This window comes from Sipha flava, unplaced genomic scaffold, assembly GCF_003268045.1.
Source record: "Sipha flava isolate LNK unplaced genomic scaffold, YSA_version1 25862_pilon_pilon, whole genome shotgun sequence".
NCBI lineage: Eukaryota > Metazoa > Arthropoda > Insecta > Hemiptera > Aphididae > Sipha > Sipha flava.
The window spans coordinates 28951-36499 of NW_020272915.1; positions in this window are offsets into that span (position 1 = coordinate 28951).

The window sequence follows — 7549 nt, forward strand, 5'->3', positions numbered from 1 at the left end:
CCACCACCACCACCACCACCTCCACCACCACCACCATCACCGCCGCCACCACCACCTCCAACACCACCAGCAACCTTACCATAATTATTATCATCATCACCACCACCACCACCACCACCATTACCACCACCACCGCCACCACCACCACCACCACCACCACCTTGTGTGGCTCTTGGTTTATAAGGTTTTGCTTCTATTTGATTACTATTTTTGTTTATATATATTTCAATTTGACGAAAGATTGCAGTTATTTCGACAGTAAGTGAACCCATTGATCCAATAACATCAGTCGTAATTTGTTCCGTTATTTGGGTAATTCCAGTACTTTGAGAATCTTGTGTATCTGAACTTAAAGTATTTGAAATAAATATATAAGTGCCAATATTAATAATATACATTTTGTTTGATACTGCTGTACATTTCGCAAATAAAATTGAGTATTTTAATTCTTTAATTGTTATTTGATTATATTCCCAAGTATTTAAATCAGTTTCATTATTAGATAATGTTTGTGACTTCATCTTTATATAATTCATCTGACATATAAAGGTTTGTAAAATTAATTTATTTATTATGAATGGATAAAAATCTTTTGGCAAAACAATATCTGCCGATGGCTGTCCACTTTTTTCTTTTTCAACAACTCGTATATCATAATCAGCTACATTGGGATTACACCATAGAACATCATTATAATATTTTTCTATTGATTCTTCTCCGTATGAATTAAAATTATTTGTTAACATACTACCATCCATACTAAACATTATTGCTCGTTGATAATGTACTTCGGTGGATTTTACGGCCGTTAGAAGCATTTTATTAACACTCCTATATAATGTTGTCATAGCCTCTGTGTAGTCATTGGTATCTTTATTAAATGTAGATTCAGCTTTTGTTTGTGAATCTTCTATGGTCAGTGCAATATTTTTACTCATGTAATCAAAGTTTGCTCGAACTATATTCACTTGCTCCCATATCAAAATTCTCATTGATATGTCTTGCGAAGAATAACCCATGGAATTTATATAAATCATAGTCAATGATTTCTTATATATTTCATACATATGAAGAACAGTTTTTCTCAATAATAACAATGAATCGTTGTCATTAAGATCAAAAAACACTGTAAGGTCAGACGTACTGTAAATTTCCTAAAAAACAAAAAATAACTATCATAATAATAACGTCATATAACTGAAATAGACAATTTACGACGATTTACGAATTTACGTACCAATAATTTTTCATCGGGGCTTGCAGATCCAGTACATAAATCTATTCCCATACCATAAAGGAATGCGTACTTAATCGATGCGTATACATCCATTTCTTTGGCCAATTTTTTTCGTACTTGGTTATATTGATTAACAATGATTTTCCATTGCTGTTCAGTTATGTCGACAGTGTTTGTATATTCTGGAACATTGTCAAACTTGGTTTTTAATTCTTCGACTTTTTTCATAAAATCAATGTAAGACGATTGACATCTCTGTGCAATAAGAATTGTTTGAGCAGTATTTATATCGTTAACATCGCTAAGTTTCGTGTCTGTCTTCGTTACAGTCACATCTGTTTTATAATAATTAATTGTCATGTACAGCATAGCGTTTAATTTGTCTTGCATTTCTTTTTCTTCGTCATCATCAAACGATGAGGATGTTTCTTGAAGACCACTTTCAGCTATCTGAATTATATCTGTTATAATATCATTTGACGGGCTATCGATTTCATTGAATCCACTTTCGATATAATAACCTGAAGATAGCATACATTCTACAGATGTTATGTATGCTGCTTGAACCGTTAGCGTGAAAACCGAAATGTACTGTGTAGCATTAGGTACAACCAGATTATTGAACTGAGCTGGTAATAATGTATCATCGTCTGCATCATAACACTAAAATATATACATACATATAAACATATAGAAAATTTAAGCATACAATTATATAATATAAATTAGAATCAGGCACGGATTCAGGAGGGACTATGGGTGCTCGTGCACCCCACGTCGTCTAAGCCACCAACAAAATAATTTTATATTATAAATTATATCACTTGTTCATTTCCAAAATAAAAATAATAATAATATTATCGGTGCTTTCCGCCGTCGTCATCATATACGACAATGACAACTGTTATTTGTTGTTATACTCATATGTAACGACATCGGCGTAAAGCACTGATTATTATTATTATTAGATCGCTATTCGCTTATTATTGTTATATATATGTATCTCAGTTATTTGGCTCGTGACTGCCTGACGAATATAATATTATATTATTGATAGCAGTGACGGAATTTATTTTTCAATGTTACGTGTATCGAATACACACCATTGCCACACATGCGGGGTTTTCAGGGGGTGCTTAATACCTCAAAGTTCTAAAATGGCACCCCCAGTTTATTTTGAGGTAAAAATATTGTTTAAAGAGAATTATTTTGCATTTATAAGAATAAGTAAACTCCAGTATGGATTGGTAATGCAATGAACGTACAATGTACATACATGTGTTATACATGTATCTATACAGTAAGAGCATAGGCGCACATAAGGGGGTGCTCGGGGGTGCTTAGCACCCCCAGATTTAAAATTAGCACACCCAATTTCCTAGAATATTTATTTCAGTATTTCATCAATAATTTGTAAATTATTGTTGTTTATTGGGTTGGACATTTTTTTCCAATATAAATAGACAATAATGTATAATATAGTTGACGAATTCACGATTAAAACAATATTGTATAATTGCACGTTTTACTGATTCAGTTTTTATCTAACTATTAAACTATAAACAGCAATCATAATATTATAGAAAATCACATTATCTTATCTTACTTTATATTCTTATATTATCTACAGTTTACGGTTGGCTACGAAATTATGTTCTATTTATAACTTTGATTATTACTTGGTTTTTAGTAATATTTAACCAGTGAGCTACTCTGAATTGTATATGGAATGACAAATATTATTACCAATCATTAGGCATGTTCTGTACAAAAATAATATCGATAATATCAATATCGATATATCATATTTCAATTTAATGATATCGATATTTTTAAACATTAATATCAATATTTTGATATTTGATAATTGATGAAAAAAAATCGTATTTTTATAACTTTTTTTTTACTATTTATAACAAAAACATAAACTATACTTAATAAGTATTAATTAAATAACCACTTGTAATAATTAAGATGTTTTATTGATACAGTCTTATTTTATAAAAACAAAATTAATATTAACAAATCTTAATATATAGGTAAACAATTTTGAATTCGTAACCGCCTACTGCCTAGATATACTTATTACCTAATATATATCATAGACTATAAAGCATAGGTACACTAATAAAATATACTACTTAGTACTTAATCCGTGGAGTATGGCATAACATAACAACGACAACAATAAACATAAATAACAAAATCGCCGATAAATGGACACATAGATAACAGTCATTTGGAAAATAATCATAAAGTAACGATTAATGATGGTATTTTCTGTGGCTATTCTAAATATAAAAAATTAGTATTTTTATTTTTGTAGCCATTTTGAGCCAGTGAGGCCAGGCAGAAAAAAAAAAATATCAGTGATATATCAATATTATTGTATATTTAAAATATCAAAATATATCGATATATCAAAGCAAAATATCGATATTTGATATTATTAATATATCAAGCCCATACCTACCAATCATACAAACTATATGATTCATTACTATTGATAAAAATTAATACTAAATAAGAATTATTACTAAAAACAAATAATATTTTCTATCAAATTGATAATGACGATTATTAATTTTTAGGCATTTTAAGTTCAATAACAAAAAAAAACTTAGTTGTTATAATTTTCATTCTTTATGATGTACTTTGTATCATTAATATTTTGAGCTATCAGCTTTAAAATAAAAAAAGCTACATTGAGATATTCTGAAAAAATAATTAATGGTGTTATTGATTCATTTAAAAATCTACGTTCTGATGAGGCTTTTGATAAATTTTGGCAAAAGGTTCAAGATTTTTCAAATAAAAATAATATACTATTGACAATACTATCCACAAACGAAGGTAGTTCTTAATTATTTATTTGGATTATATATTATTGCTTTATTTAAAACATACATTTAAAATGTCTGTACCTAAGTCTATACAATAACATATTGTTAAAAAAATATTTATGTATTTTATCTGACTATAATGTCAAACAAAAAACAAAATCGGAAACGTCGTGAACCAACCAAACTTCAAGATTACGACCTAGGTCATCGAACAGGAGCAGTGTCTGAAAATAATACTTCAAACACCATTGGATATTGGTATACAATAGTTTATTTAAGGATAATTGATGGAATAATTGTGAATTTAGAAAAATATTTTTTTGAGGAAAGCTTAGAGCTGGCCAATTCTGTAGAAAACATTTTTAACTTGGATGAATATAATAGTCTTCTTTTATAAACACTTATAAGATATACATTTAATAAAAAATAACTAACTATTTAAAATATTTATTACATGGTCATATGTTTTGAAATATTATTATGTAAATTAATCTGTTTATTGTTTGATATATCAGGATATTTTGAAAATATCAACTGCTAGTTTATCAGCAGAAATGCTAGTCTTAAAGAATAGTCTACCAGCCAACTTTGAATTTAAAGACTTGAAAAATCAATGTAATAAAAGTTCGTTTCCAAATGTTTATAAACTAGTTCAAGTGGGAATGACAATTCCAATTTCGTCTTCAACATGTGAACGCTCTTTTTTAGCTATGCGTAGATTGAAAAATTGGTTACGCACTTGAATAGGCCAAGAAAGATTTACTAAGTTATCTACGTTTAGCATTAAGAGAAATCTTACTAATAAAATAGATGGGGAAATTATATTGGACAAATTTTATAACTTATAATATAATTACTTTTAAATATTCATTAATAAAAATTAAAAATTATGGCAACGCATTTGATTATATTATTAGGGGGTGGGGGGCAAAGCTCCCCCACGAACCTGTATACTATAAATTATTCCAGCACCCCTTGAATTCAAAAACAATGTGCGCCTATTTGTGTTTATGTTACCTATGCATATGATACTATGTTGATGGTCAAATTTATTGCTGGAATACCATTTAGGTATCACGTTTTGTTTACCATCTACAGGTTTTATCACTTTTTGATAAAAAATATTGATGTTTATTAATAATAATTTGTAAGTTATAATATAGAAAATTGCTACATTTATAATTAAATAGTAAAACTAAAACAATTTGTGCCAAGTAATTGTAGGGCAGTGGTTCCCAACCAGAGGGGAATTTAGAGTTGGCTCATGGTTATTTATTATCTAAATCTGTTGCATGATGAATAATTCCACCTCAATTTGTACAAAATTTTTAGATGACTTGAAGTTATTTTTAATGTACCAACTGATTAGTTTTTAATTAATTTTTAGGAATAAAGGTTGAAACCTTTTTATTTTTCAATTGAAAATTATCATTGTTGATTATGTAAGTAATTATATGAAATAAAGGGTGTACGATAACCAATAATTTTCAGATTAAACGACCAACATTGATCATGAGTTCTATAAAAATGTACCAGTCTGGTCGTCCATATGACTTGTAAATTATCTTTTAAAAATATTGTACTACCTACTACGAGGCGGCTTTTGGAGCCATTACAAATATATGGTTAAGCAATTATTATTCAAACAAATTAAACAATGCTAATAGTCCCAATAATACAATATGTATGGTATATTTTATTATTTTTTTTTTTTTCAATAATAATCAATTTTATTTTTTTTTTTAAGGAAAGCCTTCAACAACTAGGTCGTTAGGCTGAAATTCAACATAGATATACTTAATATTATTTACATACATATTTACATAAAATTATTCTAAATTAGGGACTGGTACCGAATTCGTTCCCGAACTCGAACACCACGTGCCGAATTGGTTCCCGTCTGGAAAATTTATTTTATCAGGTATAGCCGAATTGGTTCCTGTTTGAAAAAGGTATTTTATTAGGTATAACCGAATTGGTTCTCGTTTAATTACGCACATTTTCCTTCACAATTTTATTATTAACTTTAAAGTAGGTTTGGTTAACAATGTTTGTTAATGTGTGTTAAAAAAAATGATAAAATATATATAATTTTAAATCGTTGATTTGAAAGTCAACAAATCATAACTTAGGTGTACGAAATAAAGGTAATAAAATACAATAAATACAATTTAAAACCACTGATTTGCAAATTTGAAGCTAACTTTTTTTAAATATTCAATTCTCGTAATCTTCTCATTAATGTACTCAGTCATACAATTTTTCAAGTGTTTGTTATTTCTTTCCTGTGCCTATGCTAGTAATTTGCTAGTCTCTATTTATTTATATTTATATACTCTATCTTATCGATATAATAATAGTGTCTATATGTCATACATATAGCTTTTAAAATTTTATATTTTGCTCTCTATGCACTGGCCCGCTAGATTTTTATTTTTATTAGTGTAGGTGAATTGTATTAAAAATTAAAATTGTCACTATTTCACCTGTACACAAACGGGAACCAATTAGGTTACTCCCAAATTAGGTTTGTAAGTTTAACGTCATTGTGACAATAATAATAATACAAATAATAATTGTTTAACTTATAAATTATATAATAAATGGTTATGTTTATTTGTAATAGATGATGGTCACCTAGAAATGTTGACGAAGATAAATAAAGTATAAACGAAAATGCTTTTACCAGGCGAAATAACCAAACGCAATATTGAAACATATTTAAAAAGTGTGTAAAAACGTCAATCGTATTATATTCCTAAGTAGAATTTCAGATTGCAAAACATATTTTGTTATACTATTATTAATTCGTCGAACCGGAAACACATCATACATGCTCAAAGACGTGTCCATACGACGTTAGTTGAACGTGATAGTTGTGAGAATAATGGTCAAGGCTCATAACTTATAACTCTAAAAAAAATAGTTAAAAGCTCTATAATATGCTCTTAAAAATATTCATATAAGCGCTTAAATGTGCACTTAACATATAAAAATATGCAAAAATAAATATAACATGAAAAATAAACAATTTTCATTTATTATTAAAAAAAAAAACATATGTATAAAAAAACAATTTTCACCTATTATTAAAAAAAAAAACGTATCATGTATAAAAAAAAAATTTTTAACTTTTATTATTAAAATTCTAATTGCGTCGCTATATGATAAAAAATATATAATTTAAACCAAAAGAAGAAGAATTAGTTAATTAACATGAATTAATTACAAATTTAAAAATTAGAACTACTATATTTACTTATTATTATTAAGAAAAAATGTTATATACGCTACAGAACTGAAATTGACTTAAAAAAGCAAAATAGCAAATAACAATTTTCTAAAAATGCAAGAATAAGTCTGCAAAATAGAAAAAAAAATAAAATAGCACTTATATTTTGAAATATGCAAAAATATGCAACATAAAATGTTGTATTTAACTTCTTAGTTATCTATAACAAATGTATAG